Source organism: Erythrolamprus reginae, chromosome 2 (genome assembly GCF_031021105.1).
Source record: "Erythrolamprus reginae isolate rEryReg1 chromosome 2, rEryReg1.hap1, whole genome shotgun sequence".
Taxonomy (NCBI): domain Eukaryota; kingdom Metazoa; phylum Chordata; class Lepidosauria; order Squamata; family Dipsadidae; genus Erythrolamprus; species Erythrolamprus reginae.
In genome coordinates this window covers 40,338,929-40,359,407 of record NC_091951.1, presented here as the reverse complement: position 1 = coordinate 40,359,407, position 20,479 = coordinate 40,338,929, and the positions used below count along the sequence as shown (strand labels likewise).

Here is a 20,479-nt window from a genome sequence, read left to right as displayed (position 1 = left end):
CCCCTGGGCCGTTACAACTGTATGCATGGTATGTTTGTATGTATGTTTGGTTTTATATATTAAGGGGTTTTAATTTGCTTTTAGTATTGGATTTATTGTATATTGTTCATGATTGTTGTTAGCCGCCCCGAGTTTTCGGAGAGGGGCGGCATATAAATCCAATAAACTTGAACTTGATATTTTTTTAACATACTGCAAAACTTTGGCTTCTGTAAAAGAGATCCCTAATTCCCCCCCCCCCTTTTTTTTTAGATGAGCAAATGAAGCAAAGAAAATTAGGTTTGTTCTTGGCTGGCACACAAGTTCAGGACACACAAGGTTTTAAATCCCTGTCCCAAACTCAGTGTTTTAGCCTGACTTTCCATTGACAATGCAGTTGTAATACTAACCTTTCCTTTTATGCTACCTACAATAGCACAATTTTTTTTGGTGTGTGTGTCTGTGTGTGTGTGTTGAAAGGTCCTTGGGATACAGAGCAATTTCACACCCTGCCACACATGGTAAAACAATTAATCTCTAGCACCTCTGATCACTTGCTCCGCAGAGGTCAGTGAGGTTGCCTCCAAATTGAAGACTTGGAGACCCTCCCCTTCGAGGGTGGTGGGAGGCTGCTGCTTTCTCCGAATGAGCTTTCCACAGTAAGAACAAAGATGGAAGGAGCCATCCACAAAACCAGCAGCAGCATCCCAAAATTCCACGAATGACGAATTCTTCATCCAATCACGCTGTCTGTGCAATATTTTACCCGATTCCTCTGCGTTTATTCTCTTCTACGAGGTTCTGCCTTTTAATTTCCTCCTTACCTGGAGTGCTCAGCAATGCTCGGAGGAAGACAGCTACATTCTGAGAATTGCATTAAGGTTCCCTAACATACAATTTTTTTAAAAAAAAAAACCAAACGTGCTAGATTTGAGGCTTTAAACCATAGTTCTTGGGTAGGGATGCTTTTGTGCAAGCTGCAAAAATATTCTTGCATATTTTTAGGGATCACGCGATTCCTAATTAAAAGGAAGCAACTAATATAAGCAGGTAGAATTGTTTCGTTCATTTGCAAATTAGTTTTGCACGCCGGCTTTTAATGTCCTATAGGCATATGTGACATTTAAAGACAGACCTCAGGAGTGGCAACTATAGGCCAGGTCCTTTGTTGTGTTGATTGCATTTCCCAAGCACACTTCCGGAATACAAATCTTTGCTTACTTCAAAAGGTGATCCATATCATGGTCGTAGTTAATATGCAACCAACCTGACCATCTGAAATTTCATCAAGTGTTGGCTGTGACCTCTTGAAAGCAATTCCTGCTAAAAAGCCACTAGTTCCTATTATTAAGGATTCATCATTATTATTATTATTATTATTATTATTATTATTATTATTATTATTTATTGGATTTGTATGTCGCCCCTCTCCGGAGACTCGGGGCGGCTAACAGCAATAACAAGACAGCATACAATAATAATCCAATACTAAAAATAATTAAAAACCCATTATTATAAAAACCAAACATACATACAGACATACCATGCATAAAATTGTAAAATTTGGTTTTTCTCTCCTCCCCACCCACCCGCCCACTTCTTCGGTGGTGGGTCCAACGGAGGCCCCCACCTATAAGAGTCAGCAACTCTGTTAACTAGCAGTGTCAAAGAAGCTATTAGTTGGGGGAAAGGATGGGGACCCTTCCTTTAGAAAATGGAAATCTTGCCAAGAAAAACAGAAAAAGGGGGAAAGGGTATCTCAATTCCCCCATGCCTGACGACAGAGGTGGGTTTTAAGTAGCTTACGAAAGGCAAGGAGGGTGGGGGCAATTCTAATCTCTAGGGGGAGTTGGTTCCAGAGGGCCAGGGCCGCCACAGAGAAGGCTCTTCCCCTGGGTCCCGCCAAGCGGCATTGTTTAGTTGACGGGACCCGGAGAAGATCCACTCTGTGGGACCTAACTGGTCGCTGGGATTCGTGCAGCAGAAGACGGTCCCTGAGATCTTCTTTAACATCCATTCTCCAATATGTTTATTTATGGGGTTTGTGTGCTACCAAATCCATACAGGTTCACAGTGGTTCATGGTGCATGAAAAAACATAATGTTATTAGTTAATTCTAAACAAGTAAAAAAAATCATACAATAGTGGAAATCCCATAATTCACATAATGACATTCAACCACGTTACCATTTTTTCTGAGCGACAGATACCTTAAACACACCCACATATATTTGTATAAAATGATAGGATAGAAAAGTTTGTGTTCCCCAAGGAGCATGTCAAACATAAGAGGTTTTTTGAAGCTAAAATGCTTTTTTTTCAGCTAAATATGACACTCGAGCACTGATTTTTCACACATTCTGCTTAGAACCAAGCATTGTGATGGACGCTGAGGACTAGAAACCCTGTTTACTGCTGCCAGGATAAAGAAATTGTGAGGCAAGGTGCTTTGGCTTCCTCCAAACTGTGTCTCGCCTTAGCTTTGCTTTCCTTCATCATCTGCTTTCTAAGAAAAGCCCTACATGGCATTGGACCAGATTACCTCCGGAACCGCCTGTTGCCGCACGAATCCCAGCGACCAATAAGGTCCCACAGAGTTGGCCTTCTCCGGATCCCGTCGACTAAACAATGTTGTTTGGCGGGCCCCAGGGGAAGAGCCTTCTCTGTGGTGGCCCCGGCCCTCTGGAACCAACTCCCCCCGGAGATTAGAATTGCCCCCACCTTCCTTGTCTTTCGTAAACTACTCAAGACTCACTGATACCGCCAGGCATGGGGGAGTTGAGACATCTTTCCCCTAGGCTTTTTTATACTTTGTTTTATGTTTGGTATGAATGTGCTGTTTGGTTTTTTAAATAATGATAGGGTTTTATATGTTTTTTAACATTAGATTTGTTCCACTACTATATTGTTTTTATTACTGTTGTGAGCCGCCCCAAGTCTTCGGAGAGGGGCAGCATACAAATCTAATAAATAATAATAAGAGTTGGCCTTCTCCGGGTCCCGTCGACTTAACAATGTCATCTGGCGGGACCCAGGGGAAGAGCCTTCTCTGTGGTGGCTCCGACCCTCTGGAACCAGCTCCCCCCTGAGATTAGGATTGCCCCCACCCTCCTTGCCTTTCGCAAACTCCTTAAAACCCACCTCTGCCGTCAGGTATGGGGGAAACTGAAACATCTCCCCCTTGCCCATGTTGTTTTGGTATTAGATTGATTGTATGCGGGTTTTTAATATTCTGGGGTTGTTGTTGTTTTGTTTTGTTTTTAAATGAATTTTTAGCTTAAAATTGTAATTGGATTGGTGGGCATTGGATTTGCTATTATGTATTGTTTTTATCTTGTTGTGAGCCGCCCCGAGTTTTCGGAGAGGGGCGGCATATAAATCCAATAAATCTAATCTAATCTAAATCTAATCTAATCTAATAATAATAAAAGTACTTGCTTAGAAACTTTCCCCATTTTCAAAGGACAATACGGTAAAAAAATATGAGCAGAAGAATTAAACACCTGCGCACCATTGTTTTCTATCCGCCGGCTCTCCCATTTAAGATCGTAATGCTGCTTTAAAATGGTTGTGAAAGTTCCTAAACACAGTACACTATTGAGTGTGTTGTTTTCCCCCCTCAAAGTATATGTGCATATTAGGTGTGTATTTTTAGGACGGCGTATGAAGTGGGCCTGTGACCAATTTTCCTCACCCCCTGCCCAAATGAAAGTGGAATGACCAGAAACATGTGTAGGTGCCAGCTGGACCATTTAGTAAGAAGATTGATTGTGGTGTAGGACTGGCAAAGCCGATGTACATAAAAAGCCAGATGAGGAGAGAATGTAAAGAGGTCCGTAGAGTAAACGATATAAAGACAGGAGAAGTGAGCCAAGGGATGTCTCTAGCAGCAGCCGTGCATTGACTTTTTAATGGAATAAGACTCACTATATGACTGGGGTCTCCAACCTTGGCAACTTTAAGCCTGGCAGACTTCAATTCCCAGAATTCCTTGCTGGCTGGGGAATTCTGGGAGTTGAAGTCCGCCAGGCTTAAAGTTGCCAAGGTTGGAGAACTCCGCACTATGAGACTTCCAGGTAGAATTTAAGATGGGAAATGCATTCTCATGTTGAGGTTCCATTCTGACTTTGAGAGACAAATGGAAGTCTGGTCACTTGTACTCCCTATCTGTAAAACTTAGTTGCAGATCAGTTTATTTATTTATTTATTTATTTATTTATTGGATTTGCATGCTGCCCCTCTCCGCGGACTCGGGGCGGCTAACAACAGTGATAAAAACAATATGTAGCAATCCAATAATAAAACAACTAAAAACCCTTATCATAAAAACCAGACATACATACTGACATACCATGCATAAACTGAAGAGGCCCAGGGGGAAAGAACATCTCAGTTCCCCCATGCCTGATGGCAGAGGTGGGTTTTAAGGAGCTTACGAAAGGTGAGGAGGGTGGGGGCAATTCTGATCTCTGGAGGGAGTTGGTTCCAGAGGGCCGGGGCCGCCACAGAGAAGGCTCTTCCCCTGGGTCCCGCCAAACAACATTGTTTAGTTGACGGGACCTGGAGAAGGCCCACTCTGTAGGACCTAATCGGTCACTGGGATTCGTGCGGCAGAAGGCGGTCCCGGAGATAATCTGGTCCGGTGCCATGAAGGGCTTTATAGGTCATAACCAACACTTTGAATTGTGACCGGAAATTGATCGGCAACCAATGCAGACTGCGGAGTGTTGGTGTGACATGGGCGTTTTTGGGAAAGCCCATGATTGCTCTCGCAGCTGCATTCTGCACGATCTGGAGTTCCCAAACACTTTTCAAAGGTCGCCCCATGTAGAGAGCGTTACAGTAGTCGAGCCTCGAGGTGATGAGGGCATGAGTGACTGAGCAGTGACTCCCGGTCCAGATAGGGCCGCAACTGGTGCACCAGGCGAACCTGGGCAAACGCCCCCCTCGCCACAGCTGAAAGATGTTTCTCTAATGTAAGCTGTGGATCGAGGAGGACGCCCAAGTTGCGGACCCTCTCTGAGGGGGTTAGTAATTCCCCCCCCTGGGTTATGGATGGACAGATGGAATTGTCCTTGGGAGGCAGAACCCACAGCCATTCCATCTTATCAGGGTTGAGTTTGAGTCTGTTGACACCCATCCAGGCCCCAACAGCCTCCAGGCATCGGCACATCACTTCCACTGCTTCACTGACTGGACATGGGGTGGAGATGTAAAGCTGGGTATCATCTGCATATTGATGATACCTCACCCCATGCCCTTGGATGATCTCACCCAGCTGGATGTCATCTTAATTAACTGATTATATTATCGTCAACAAAGGTTTCCTCAGTTTTCATCCAAGTCTGGTTGCCCTCCGTTACTTGTATAAGAGAGGCAGATCTTTATGGATCTTACTGTTTTTTTGGGGGGAAATAATATGATATTCCCTCTAAAGTGTCGTGTTTAGCAACCTAGCCTGTCTACTTGTCCTCTTCTTTGAGTCTTGAGGATCTTGAGCCTGAGGATCCAGAATTTGCTGCCCAAAGGTCAGTGGTTAGTGGTCAGGCTGGCCTTGAGAACATCATGGTACTGTTTGCACACACATTTCCACAGAAGTCTTAAGTCCTCTTCCACAAAAGCCTTTTCACCCGAGCAAGTCTACCCTACGGTCTGGGGTCGCAAGATTCACCCCAAGCAGCATAGAGGAAGCCTGTTTTTTCCCCTGGTCCATCATAAGAAAGTTATTTAGTTTAAATCATTAGCAATTGAAGGGATTTCTGGAGACTTTCTGTCTTGTTTTTTGCAGCTGGCTTTAAATATACTGCTCGCTTTCTAGCCCCTTGTTGTAAATATCGTCCCCTCTCCCCTTTAGGGGTTGAATTGGGTTTCTTCTCAGTCCTTCCGGTTTCATGGCCAAGAAAATGGCATATACGTCGTCGTCTTCTTCTTTTTTTAAATTAATTTTATTTACAAATATACAAAACATAAAATGCATAGTCAAAACAGATAATAGTTAGATCTTAGTATACAGTGATCCCCCGAGTTTCGCGATCTCGATCTTTGCGAAACGCTATATCGCGATTTTTCCACCCGATGACGTCACTCCCTTCCTTTCTCATCTTTCTTTCTCTCTCTCTTTCTCTATCTTGCTTCTTCCTCTCTCACACTCTCTTCCTCCCTCTCTCATCTCTTTCTTTCCTTCTCTCTCTTTCTCTATCTCTCCCCCTCTTGCTCTCGAGCGGCAAGCGAGCAGCCGGGCGGGCGGGTGAACGGGCAAGCGGAGCGGCCGGGCGGCCGGGTGAACGGGCAAGCGAGCAGCTGGGCGGGCGGGTGAACGGGCAAGTGAGCAGCCGGGCGGGCGGGTGAACGGGCAAGCGAAGCGGCCGGGCGGGCGAACGGGCAAGCGGCAAGCGATCTTGGGGTTTCCCCTTTGCCTGGGCGGCGGGAAGACCCAGGGAAGGTTCCTTCGGCCGCCCAACAGCTGATCTGCTCCGCAGCGCGGCAGCAGCGAGGAGCCGAAGATGGGGTTTCCCCGTTGCCTGGGCAACGGGGAAACCCCATCTTCGGCTCCTCGCTGCTGCCGCGCTGCGGAGCAGATCAGCTGTTGGGCGGCCGAAGGAACCTTCCCTGGGTCTTCCCCGCCGCCCACATGCAAACTCCACCATCTGCGCATGTGCGGCCATGGAAAAAGGGGCGCGCATGGGCAGATGGTGTTTTCACTTCCGCACAACTACATCCCGAAAAATCGATTATCGCGAGGGGTCTTGGAACGGAACCCTCGCGATAATCGGGGGATCACTGTAATATAATATAACTAATTATAAAAGTATAACAGTTAATAAACATATAGACTTGCAGAAAAGGGGATAAGGGGAAGATAGAAGATAGATAAGAGAAGAAGAGGGAGAAATGAGAAAGCAAAAGAAAGAAGGGGAAAAAAAGGAAAAGAAAGGGGTGGGCGAGTGTACAGTGGAGCTGTGTTAAGAGTGTGAACTAATTACTAATTGGTTAGCTCATTACCTTGGATCAGATTGGTCGTGTAGACAGGTAAAAGCAAGTGTTGAATTAATTAAAATATACAGATTTTGAAACTAAGAATAAATATTACATATTTATATATCTAATATCTCTTGTTACTATTAGAAAGGAAAAAAGATAGAATATATATACCGGATTTGTGACTAATCAAATTTATACAGATCATTTCATTATTGCAACATATTATTCTCTCTCTTTTTTTTTAACCATCTGTAGAAGGGATCCCAACAGTTGTTAAATGGGGACTCGGTTTCATTTCTGACTAACATGGTTAATTTAGTCATCTCTGCGCAGTATTTAATTTTCTTAACTAGTGCGTCTTTTGGAGGTATGTCTTCGTTTTTCCACCACTGCGCAAATGTTAATCTGGCATATACGTCTTCTTGATGAAGTCACTGGAATCAAGCGGGACCCAAAGGAAAATTTGCATTTATAAGACACGTGTAGTATCCATGCGGATCAGTGAATGAAAAGGAGGTGGGGGTGCATGGAATAATGAGCCAGCAATTTAGCTAAATATAGCCCCTACGCAGAACTGTTGCCAGCTTTTCATTATCACTCATTAAGGAGAGCCCTTCTTCTGGTAATTGGTTACTGTCAGAATGTGGGATTCTGTATATAACATTGCACTCAGCTAATAGACGTAAATGGATTTTAAGATTCTTGACTTTTCAAAAGGAACGTTGGGCGTTACATTTAGAAGACAGAGAAGTGAGGGGGGGGAGAAATGGCCATTTTAAAGAGTACAATTATATTAGAGTTTGTTGCAAAATCAAAACCAGAAGCACACAGAGATAACTGATTTAGCTGGATTCAATAACTTCTTTATAAACGAAATAATATACAGTGATACCTTGTCTTACAAACTTAATTGGTTCCGGGACGAGGTTCTTAAGGTGAAAAGTTTGTAAGACGAAACAGTGTTTCCCATAGGAATCTATGGAAAAGCGATTAATGCGTGCAAGCCCAAAATTCACCCCTTTTGCCAGCCGAAGTGCCAGTTTTTGCGCTGCTAGGATTCCCCTGAGGTTCCCTTCCATAGGAAACCCCACTTCCAGACTTCTGTGTTTTTGCGATGCTGCAGGGGAATCCCAGCGAAGAAATCCCAGCATCGCAAAAACAAGCGCTTCGCTGGCAACGGAAGTCCAGAAGTGGGGTTTCCCATGGAGGGGAGCCTCAGGGGAATCCCAGCAGCACAAAAACGGGTGCTTTGCTGGCAACGGAAGTCTGGAGGCGGACCACCCCAGCAGCGGCGGTGGGTTTGTAAGGTGAAAATAGTTTGTAAGAAGAGGCAAAAAAATCTTAAACCCGGGTTTTTATCTCGAAAAGTTTGTATGACGAGGCATTTGTAAGATGAAGTATCACTGTACAGTGATCCCCCGGGTATTGCGATCCCGATCATTGCGAAACGGCTACATGGCGATTTTGCAACCCGGAAGTAAAAACACCATCTGCGCATGCGCACCCTTTTTTCTATGGGCACGCATGCGTAGATGGCGCCGGGCAGATCAGCTGCTGGGCGGCTTCCCTAGGTCTTCCCCCTCTTGCTGGCGGGAGGGCGAGCGGCGGGCATCAGCGAGGAGTTCATTCTCGCCGCTTCCCAGCTGAGTCCTGAAGCGAATTGGCTTCAGGACTCAGCTCGGAAGCGGCGCGAGCGAACAGCGTGGGCGGGCGAAGGGCGGGCGAGCGGCAGCGAGGAGTTTGCGTGGGCGGTGGGGAAACCCCAATCTTCGGCTCCTCGCTGCTGCGGAAGTAAAAACACCATCTGCAGCGCTACTTCGCGAAAACCCGATCATTGCTAGGGGTCCTGGAACGGAACCCTCGCAATGATCGGGGGATCACTGTATATATATATATTTACAATACCACAAGGAGAATTCTTCTTCAATCAGTTACAGGCAAACACAAGCAGGAGAGTTAGTTTCATTTCAGCAGAGTTCAGAGTGAGAGAGTGCAGAGTGGAGAGCGAGCCACACCCAGCCTTAAGCTACATTTTTTCAATTTCAATTCTCCGCACAGACTCAGAAGTGTATTGGCTGGCTTAGTTGTGGCTGACCTTAGTTGTGGCTCTCCCAGTCATGAATATTTTAACAAATTAGGCATATTTCAAGCTGATGGCTCGTGGTCTTGAGTACCTAGGAGACCGCCTGTCAAACACAGGAAATCAGAAGTCCAGGCAGTTCAGATGAATACTTATAAGTTTACTGTATGCTGAAACTCTCTACAAGAACCTGAATTACGAACATTCCAAGTTGGTGGTAGGTAAGAGTCAATGAGTCAATTCAAAGTGGGCTGGATTTAGATTGCTTGTGGGCACAAAGGTACTTGAGACTGATGATGTGTTTGACTGCTCCCTCAGGGTCACCTCCTACATCAGCTATTCACAGAGCCTTCTCTATGGCGGCCCCGGCCCTCTGGAACCAACTCCCCCCGGAAATTAGAATTGCCCCCACCCTCCTCACCTTTCGTAAGCTCCTTAAAACCCACCTCTGCCGTCAGGCATGGGGGAACTGAGATATTCTTTCCCCCTAGGCCATTACAATTTATGTATGGTATGTTTGTTTGTATGTATGTTTGGTCAATAAGGGTTTTTAGCTGTTTTGTGTTGGATTTACATGCTGTCTTTTATTACTGTTGTTAGCCACCCCGAGTCTACGGAGAGGGGCGGCATACAAATCCAATAAATAAATAAATAACGGTATTTTTCTATCTTATCCAAATCACTGGGAAGTACCTTCTGATGATCCTCCTAGTACAGTGATAGCAAACCTATGTCATGGGTGCCACAGGTGGCACATGGAGCCATATCTGCTGGCACATGAGCTAGCTCAGATCCATTGTGCATGTGTGTGCTGGCCAGCTGATTTTTGGCTTGGACAGAGGCTCCGGGAGGGTGTTTTTGGCTTCCAGAGAGCCTCTAGGGGGAGGGGTTGGGTTTTTTTACCCTCCCCCAGCTCCAGGGAAGCCTTTGCAGCCTGGGGAGGGTGAAACGTGAGCCTACTGGGCCCACCAGACATTGAGAAACAGGCCATTTCCGGCCTCCAGAGGGCCTCCAGGGACAGGGGGAAGCTGTTTTTGCCCTCCCCAGGCTTTGAATTATTGATTGATTGGTTTGTTTGTTTGTTTGTTTTTATTTATTTATTCATTTATTTATTCATTTATAATTTATTTATTTATTTTTATTTATTTATTTATTTATAATTGATTGATTGATTGATTGATTGATTGATTGATTGATTGGATTTGTATGCCGCCCCTCTCTGCAGACTTGGGGCGGCTAACAACAGCAATAAAACAGTATATAACAAAATCCAATACTAAAAACAGTTAAAAACCCATTATATAAAAACCAATCATACATACAGACAGACATACCATGCATAAAATTGTAAAGGCCTAGGGGGAAAGTGTATCTCAGTTCCCCCATGCCTGGTGGCAGAGGTGGGTTTTAAGCAGCTTTCGAAAGGCAAGGAGGGTGGGGGCAAGTCTAATCTCTGGGGGGAGTTGGTTCCAGAGGGCCGGGGCCGCCACAGAGAAGGCTCTTCCTCTGGGTCCCGCCAAGCGACATTGTTTGGTTTACGGGACCCGGAGAAAACCCACTCTGTGGGACCTAACTGGTCGCTGGGATTATTGGTGTGGGCACTCACACATGCATGATAATGCACGTGCACGCTCTTTTGGCACCCGAGGAAAAAAAGGTTCGCCATCACTGTCCTAGTAGGAAGGGTGGAAATAAGAGCCAAGTGGTGCACATGCTGTATAGTGGCCCCTTGTTTCTTGGGACCATATGGTCCCTACCCTTATAAGCCTTCCAGGAGATGATGAAAAAGTGGACCTTCCAGAGTGCCTTTGGGAGGATTGACAAATCATGATGCCTGTCATCCCTTTGTGGAAGGGCAAATCAAGCAACAAGTCCCAGCAAGATTCCAAAAGTTCTCCTTTATTGTTGTAGGCTATATTCAAAGAATTCTTGAAAGCCTGTTCAGAACCTTCAATATCCTCTTCTAAAGACAACAAGGTCAAGGCAGGGCTATGTCCTCTTCACATTTTCTACTTTCCCGGATATTCCTTCTCTCCCACTTCCCCCTCAAGGCCAGGGCTCAATTTCTTGAAACTATCCACCTCTCCATTTAATCATTTTTAGTGTTACAGTTTCATTAATGTTGGAAGACCCGGAGCACCAGGTGAGGGTTGGGTCATTGTTCAGAAAATGTGGTTGTTAGGAGTCGAGGACCATTCGATGACCTATAATGATAATCATAACCTATAATGATAATCTAATCATAAATTAATTTTTATTTGTATCTTGTTAAACCCTCTAACGCTGCCTAGAGTCTGGCTGGTTTCGGATGGTTAGATAAATTTTAGAAATAAATTAAAAATAGGGTTACATTTGTAGCTAACGCTAGGGCAAGTAGGGTTGCAGATTGGCTAGAAAAGGGTCTACAGTGATCCCCCGATTATCGTGAGGGTTCCGTTCCAAGACCCCTCGCGATAATCGATTTTTCGGGATGTAGTGGTGCGGAAGTAAAAACACCATCTGCGCATGCACGCCCCTTTTTCCATGGCCGCGCATGCGCAGATGGTGTTTTTACTTCCGCATCTGGGAAGACCCAGCAGCTGAGGAGCCGCCTGCCTGCCTGCTTGTCCGCCGCTTTTCAGCTTGTCGTCCGCTTGTCCGCCCGCCGCTTGTCCGCCCGCCGCTTGTCCGCCGCTTTTCCGCTTGTCCGCCGCTTGTCCGCTTGTCCGGCCGCCACTTTGCCGCCGCTTGTCTGGCCACCGCTTGTCCGCCGCTTTTCCGCTTGTCCGGCCGCCGCTTTTCTTGTCCGCCCGCCGCTTGTCCGCCACTCTGGGAGTTGAAGACCCAGGGAAGGTTCCTTCGGCCGCCCAGCAGCTGATCTGCTCGGCAGCGCAGTAGCAGCGAGGAGCCGAAGATGGGGTTTCCCCGTTGCCCACGCAAAGGGGAAACCCCATCTTCGGCTCCTCGCTGCTACTGCGCTGCCGAGCAGATCAGCTGCTGGGTGGCCGAAGGAACCTTCCCTGGGTGCCGCCCGCCGCTCGAGAGCAAGAGGGGGAGAGATAGAGAAAGAGAGAGAAGGAAAGAAAGAGATGAGAGAGGGAGGAAGAGAGTGTGAGAGAGGAAGAAGCAAGATAGAGAAAGAGAAAGAGAAAGAAAGATGAGAAAGGAAGGGAGTGACGTCATCGGGTGAAAAAATCGCGATATAGCGTTTCGCAAAGATCGAGATAGCGAAACTCGGGGGATCACTGTATTTAAATTGCCATTGTCTTTAATATGTAAAATCTTGCTTGGGAATAGTCATATATTGGTGATAGAGAATGATACGTCACAACAAAAAACTAAGACCACAGCTATTTATTTATTATTTATTAATTAGATTTCTATGCTGCTCTTCTCCTTAGACTCAGGGCGGCTCACAACAAAGGTTATTGTGAGAAATCTTAATTAAAACACTCTAAAACCCCCAATACTTAAAATTAACCAATCACATTCATGCCATCATGAACCACCCATTCACTGGATGTTAAAACTCAGTGGCTCCAAGCCTGTCGGCAGAGGTGAGTTTTTACAACCTTGCGGAAGGCGGAGGGAGTGGGGACAGTGCGAATCTCCGGAGGGAGTTTGTTCCAAAGGGCTGGGGCCGCCACAGAGAAGGCTCTTCTCCTAGGCCCGCCAAACGGGACCTGGAGAAGGCCAACTCTGTGTGACCTGGCCAGCCACTGGGATACATGGATTGTATCCTATGGTTATGGTTTACTGCAGGAGTGGAATGCTCCCGGTTCGCTCGTGCCTGTCAGTCATCGGAGAGCCGGTTGCGAAGGGAGCGCAAGGCTCCACCCACCCGTCCGGATGCTGCCATTTGGGTTCTTTTACCCTCTACGCATGCGCAAAGCATTCTGTGCATGTGCAGAGGGTAAAACAACCCAAATGGCGGCATCCGGGTTTGGTGGAAAGATCGTCCCGCTCTCTTCATGACCGGCTCTCCGATGACTGACAGGCATGAGTGAACCAGGAGCATTTCACCCCTGGCTTACTGGTAAAGGATCTGAATACAGTGTTCCCTCAATTTTCGCAGGGGATGCGTTCTGAGATCGCTTGCGAAAGTCGAATTTCCGCGAAGTAGAGATGCGGAAGTAAATACACTATTTTTGGCTATGGACAGTATCACAAGCCTTCCTGTAACACTTTAAACCCCTAAATTACAATTTCCCATTCCCTTAGCAACCATTTAGATCAGCGGTCCCCAGACTACGGCCCTGGGGCCGGATGCGGCCCACTGAGGCAATTTATCCGGCCTGCAGAAGCCCATGAGATTTTATCAATAGATATAATAAGCTCCCAAATCTCCTGTCAACTCACCGCGGTCTGCTGCTGAGCGAGGAGGCGGTACAGAGGCAAGGGGCGGGGATGATAGGAGGGAGAGAGAGAGAGGGAGAGAGAGAAAGAAAGAGTGAGTGATACAAAGAGGGAGAGAGAAAGAGAATGAGTGAGAGAAAGAGAGAGAGGGACAGAGAAAGAAAAAGAGGGAGAGATAGAGAGGAAGAGAGAAAGGGGGATAGATGGAAAGAGAGAGAGAGAAAAATCAGAAAATGATGGAGAGAAAACGAGGGAGAGGAAAATGAAACTAATGAGAGAGAAGGAAGAAAAGAGAGAGGGAAGGAAGAAAAGAGAGAGGAAGGAGGGAGGGAGGGAAGGAAGGAGAAATGGAAGGAGTTTGTTGATTTAAGTTTAAATTACTTTATTACTTAATTACTTCTTTATTTTAAATATTGTATTTGTTCCCATTTTGTTTTTTACTTTAAATAAGATTTGTGCAGTGTGCATAGGGATTTGTTCCTAGTTTTTTTTTATAGTCCGGCCCTCCAATAGTCTGAGGGACAGTGAACTGGCCCCCTGTGTAAAAAGTTTGGGGACCCCTGATTTAGATTATTACTCACCATGTTTCTTTATTAAAGTTTATTTTTAAAAAAATTATTAATGGCGGACGAAAGTTTGGCGATGACATATGACATCATCGGGTGGGGAAAACCGTGGTATAGGGGGGAAACCGCGAAGTATTTTTTAATTAATATTTTTGAAAACCCGTGGTATAGACTTTCGCGAAGTTCGGACCCGCGAAAATCGAGGGAACACTGTATCTCCAATGCATCTCAGTCTCAAACTGTTGCACAGATGCAGAGTCCTGCACCCAGTCAGGAGAAGGATTAAAGAAAACCACAACAATGTTTCTCCTCATTATCAGCCTATAGAAAAGCATTGCGCATTTGCAGGCGGGATTCTCTGAATTCCAGCTAATCTTTGTTTGGAGGAATTCAGTGACTCACATTCCAGAGGTAGATACGGCTGCCAGATCTCTTGTTTTCTGAGAACTCTTCACTACCATAAATACATTTTATTTCTTTGTTCTTTACATCATCGATCCTATGTTAAGAAGCAGGGCAACAATTCTGCAATTCATAATCACACTAAAGGGGAAATTCAACCAGCCAAATCTTGTTTCTTTTTTAAAAATCTTGCTGCAACAGGTAAAACAGTGTAGAACAGAAACAGTAGCTGCGGGTGAAATTCCACTGCTGATGTAACTTTGGAGGTGTCAGAACTTGACAAATAAGTAAATCAGTGGTGGGACTTAGCCGGTTTGGACCAGTTCTGGCGAGGCCATAGTGGTGACCTATACAGCCTACCCACCCGCTCGGGCAAATCCTCTCCTATATCACTGTGTTTTTGATGCCACATGCATGAGTAGATAGCATGCATGAGCAAATTGCCATGTTGTTTGACATTGTTTGTTTGTTTGTTTGTTTGTTTGTTCGTTCGTTCGTTCGTTCATTTATTTATTTATTTATTGGATTTGTATGCCGCCCCTCTCCGTAGACTCGGGGCGGCTAATGGCCTGCTACCACAGAGGTCCCACAGAGTTGGCCTTCTCCGGGTCCCGTCGACCAAACAATGTCGTTTGGCGGGCCCCAGGGGAAGAGCCTTCTCTGTGGCGGCCCCGGCCCTCTGGAATCAACTCCCCCTAGAGATTAGAACGGCCCCCACCCTCCTTGTCTTTCGCAAATTACTCAAGACCCACCTTTATCGCCAGGCATGGGGGAGTTAAGATATTCCTTCCCCCTAGGCCATTACAAGTTATGCATGGTATGTTTGTGTGTATGTTTGGTTTTTATAATAAGGGTTTTTAGTTGTTTTATTAATTGGATTGTTACACGTTGTTTTTTATCATTGTTGTTAGCCGCCCCGAGTCTGCGGAGAGGGGCGGCATGCAAATCCAATAAATAATAATAATATAATAACAATATCATAGGTTGTAAGCCGCCCCGGAGAGAGGCGGCATAAGAGTCAAACAAACAAACTAACTAACAAACAAACAAATAAATAAATAAATACAGTAACGCCAAGGTGCTACGTTCCAGTAGCGATTTTCAGGATGCTCATGCAGCTGTGTGTCAATATCATAGCAGAAATCTCACTCTTGCGCGTGATCTCATGCAAGATTTCACTTGCTGCGCATGTGCAGAAGCCAAATCTTGCGCTGACGGGCATGCGGGCGTGCACTGGATGCGCCCATGCCCGCGATGGCCTCGAAGGGAGCACCGGCAGCCCCGAAGATGGCAGTCCTTTGCTGACCATACAGATGTATGAATGGCATGTCAAGCGACTTGCTGTGTTTTGTGATGCCGCACACTTGCTCGTATTTCCGATGCTGGGCAAACCTGTCGTTACACTATATGAAGCCCACCTCTGAAGCAAGCATGGTTTGATGTTGCATTTTGGGGACCTTGGGATTTCCAGTCCGTGTCAATCAACAGAGGACGGAGGGATAATCCTGCTCTGGTTCACTAACTGCAGCTTTGCTTGCAAGAGTCAGCAGAGGGATGTTTTCATAGCAAAGGCATAAGAATAATCACCTGTTCGTACCTTCAGATTAAGCTTTATTAAAGAAAGGTAAAAAGTAACTGCCTGCTACCGCACGAATCCCAGCGATCGATAAAGTTGGCCTTCTCTGGGTCCCGTTGACTAAACAATGTCATCTGGCGGGCCCCAGGGGAAGAGTCTTCTCTGTGGTGGCCCCGGCCCTCTGGAAGAAACTCCCCCCCGGAGATTAGAACTGCCCCCACCCTCCTTGTCTTTCGTAAACTACTCAAGACTCATTTATACTGCCAGGCAAGGGGGAGTTGAAATAACCCTTCCCCCTAGGCCATTACAAGTTATGCATGGCATGTCTGTGTGTATGTTTGGTTTTATAATAGGGGTTTTTAGTTGTTTTTTATTATTGGATTGTACAGGTTGTTTTTATTATTGTTGTTAGCCGCCCCGAGTCTACGGAGAGGGGCGGCATACAAATCCAATAAATTATTGTTATTAATTAAATGCTATTCCAGAAAAAAAAAACATGTAGAATTGCATAGAGAACGCAATTCCTTTGTATAGTGGGGTTTTCCAATCGTATTTCTGAGAATTCTGGTAATTGATACCTAAAGAAAGAACATTTATACGATGCTGTCTTCCTTGGTCTATCCCTATGATGGGTGAAAGTTCGTGGTTGCTACTGTTTTGCATGTAGTGGACTTGTGATGCAATTGTTTTTTGGGGGAAAATAAGTTCGTTCTCATATTTCAGATCACAGAACATAGAAATGAGAAAGAAAGAATTGTTAACAGCGGGGCCCAAAATGAAAGTTAGATTATCTCCAGCGGTGGGTTTTTCCTGGTTCGAACTGGTTTAGGCAAACCGGGAGCGACCCGCTGGTGACATCACGGTGATGTTACCGATCTCATTTGGTCGGTGCCAGCTTATGTGTGCTGCCATCCTTTTAAAAAAATCTTTAAACTTTTTTTAAAAAAATTCTTCTGAGCATGCACAGAAGCTGAGTTTCCGGCACTGTGAATGCAGCCTCCAGCTTGTTTTTGGTTTTTAAAAAATTTATTTTTTTCAAATTTTCTGCCACTGCGCATGTGCGCGCGCCCCCATGAGGTGTGGGAGGAAGCAATCCAGAGGTGAGTTAAGTAGGAACCAACCCGATTATCTCTTACTCTTCAAAGGGGGACATGCTGCTTCAAGGATCAGCTTCTACTGTCAGACTTGACTGCCAGAAATTCTTTTAAGTTCAAATGGATGAAATCTAATCCATGACTTGCAACCACTTGTTTAGTGGGCATTTATTTATTTATTTATTTGTTGGTTGCTTGCTTGCTTGATTGATTGATTGGATTTGTATGCCGCCCCTCTCCGGAGACTCGGGGCAGCTAACAGCAATAATAAGACAGCGTACAATAATAATCCAATACTAAAAACGATTAAAAACCCATTACAGTAATATAAAAACCAAACATACATACATACAGACATACCATGCATAAAATTGTAAAGGCCTAGGGGGAAAGAGTATCTCAATTCCCCCATGCCTGGCGGCAGAGGTGGGTTTTAAGTAGCTTACGAAAGGCAAGGAGGGTGGGGGCAATTCTAATTTCTGAGGGGAGTTGGTTCCAGAGGGATGGGGCCGCCACAGAGAAGGCTCTTCCCCTGGGTCCCGCCAAGCGGCATTGTTTAGTTGACGGGACCCGGAGAAGACCCACTCTGTGCGACCTAACTGGTCGCTGGGATTTGTGCAGCAGAAGGCGGTTCCTGAGATAATCTGGTCTGGTGCCATGAAGAGCTTTATAGGTCATAACCAACACTTTGAATTGTGACCAGAAACTGATCGGCAACCAATGCAGACTGAGTGTTGGTGTAACATGGGCATATTTGGGAAAGCCCATGATTGTTCTCGCGGCTGCATTCTGCACGATCTGAAGTTTCCTAACACTTTTCAAATGTAGCCCCATGTAGAGAGCGTTACAGTAGTCGAGCCTCGAGGTGATGAGGGCATGAGTGACTGTGAGCAATGAGTCCCGGTCCAGATAGGGCCGCAACTGGTGCACCAGGCGAAACTGGGCAAACGCCCCCCTCGCCACTGCTGAAAGATGTTTCTCTAATGTGAGCTGTGGATCGAGGAGGACGCCCAAGTTGCGAACCCTCTCTGAGGGGGTCAATGATTCTCCCCCAGGGTAATGGAATTTAAAATTACAACAGTGGTGAAAAAAAAGTGGCATGACCATTTTTCACACTGATGGTCATTGCAGCATCCCCACAGTCACATGGTCAGAATTCGGATGCTTGGCAACTGGTTCATATTTATGGACCGTTTCAGTGTCCTGGAGTTATGAGATCGTCTTTGGTGAGCAAAGTCAAAGAGGGAGACCAGATTCACTTAACAACCATGTTACTAATTTAACCACTGCAAGCGATTCATTTAACAACTCTGGCAAGAAAGGTCGCAAAAGGGGGCAAAACTCACCTAAGCTGCATCAACAGGAGAATACACTCCAAGACCAGGGAAATCTTAATACCACTCTACTACGCCCTGGTCCGACCACACCTGGAGTATTGTATTCAGTTCTGGTCACCACACTTCAAAAGAGACATTGAAACTCTGGAGAAGGTGCAAAAAAGAGCAACCAAGATGATTAAGGGATTGGAAACCAAGACTTACGAAGAGAGACTAAGGGAACTGGGCAGGGATAGCCTAGAGAAAAAGAGGGCCAGAGCGGACATGATAGCAGTCTACAAGTATACGAGGGGATGTCACAGAGAGGAGGGGATCACTTTATTCTTCAGGGCACCAGAGGGCCGGACGAGGAACAACGGCTGGAAGCTGACCAAGGAGAGATTCAACATGGAGATAAGGAGGAACTTCCTGACGGTCAGAGCGATCAACCAATGGAACAACCTACCAGCGGACGTTGTGAACTCCAACACTCTGGACATTTTTAAGAGAAGATTGAACTGCCACTTGACTGGTTCCTGCTTGGGCAGGGGGTTGAACTCGATGGCCTTCATGGTCCCTTTCAACTCTAACAATCAATCAATCAATCAATCAATAAATAAATAAATAAACAAACTGTCTTGCTAAGCAAAATAAATTGTGGTCGTAAGCTGAGGACTACCTGTATTTATCATGCAGTTGGAATTGACATGTTCACTCACTCCTATTCAGGCCTTATTTCCCCATGTTCAGTTCTCATTAGTCTAAGAATGCAAATGAAAAGAAGGTTCCTCTGCTTACAGCTTTGCTGTTGGCAGTGGGGAACTGAGTTCCGCATGAGATTGGTTTGAGGTGATGTACAAATTCCGGGTTCCCGGCAGATGTTGGCTTCCTGCAACAGACAATCAGGTTTTGAACATGGAAACTCCCTCTTCATTTGCTGCATGAGTAGCTGAGCTGAGGGGCAGATTACCACTGCGTTGGGCATAGAAACCTTTTAACTCCCTAAGTGCATTCCTGGGATGTATAATGGGTGAAGTCTCCTGGATAGAATTCATTCCTGTAGGTTCAAGAGAAACAAATTCATAAACAAGGGGAAAAAAAGGAGGAATTGAGCTGGTGGCTTTATTCTACTCTTTTGACATGACAGTATGTCAAATATGTCAATATGACAATCATTAAGTGTTGTATCTCGTGATTCTGGACAAATGTATCTTTTTCTTTTATGTACACTGAGAGCATATGCGCCAATGATCAATTCCTTGTGTGTCCAATCACACTTGGCCAATAAAGAATTCTATTCTATTCTACTCCACTCCACTCTACTTCCCTCTACTCTACTCTGTTCTATTCTATTCTTTTCTTTTTTTTAATGAAAAAAATTATAGTATCAGGAAATATTCAATATTTCTGCATTGCTACATCAGATATTTCATTAAGTCCTATGATAATGTATATGATAATGTATAGTACATCCACAGTAACTGAATTTAAACATGCCTGGGATAAACATATATCCATTGTAAGGTAAAATACAGGAAATAGTATAAGGGCAGACTAGATGGACCATGAGGTCTTTTTCTGCCGTCAGTCTTCTATGTTTCTATGTTTCTATATTAATTAATTACAGTAATATTCATATTATTTCATACAATCACAAAATCCCTATTCAAATCATTCCTATTTACATATTTATATTCTTTATTTTACTAATCTGTATATATCTTTTGTAATCTTTTTATTTCCGTTTCTTAACTCAATCCCATCTACAGTAGTCCCTCGCTATACCGCGCTTCACCTACTGCGGCTTCACTTCATCGCGGGTTTCTGAGGAAGTCGATCGGCAGATTTAAACAGCCCGCCAAACTCGATCAGCAGGTTTTTAAAAAAAAAATATCTAAAATTGTAAATACTGTATTTAAATACTGTATCTAAAATAAATACTGTGTGGGAAGGGTTTATAAACACTTAAAACAATGAAAATTTACCAAACAATTACAATATAAATACTTAAATAAGTACTATCAGTCGATAAATTCCCCATCGCGGATTTCACCTATCGCGGCCGGGTCTGGAACGTAACACCAGCGATAGGTGAGGGACTACTGTATTCTATTCCAGGGGTCCCCAACCACCGGGCCGCGGACCAGTAC

At 45.1% G+C, this 20,479-nt stretch overlaps 1 protein-coding gene across 3 annotated transcripts in view; it reads left to right on the top strand.

The window, feature by feature from the left end:
* The window catches only part of PPP1R18 (protein phosphatase 1 regulatory subunit 18), an 87,179-nt gene that overhangs the window by 5,248 nt on the left and 61,452 nt on the right, over positions 1–20,479 (top strand). The window lies entirely within an intron of this gene.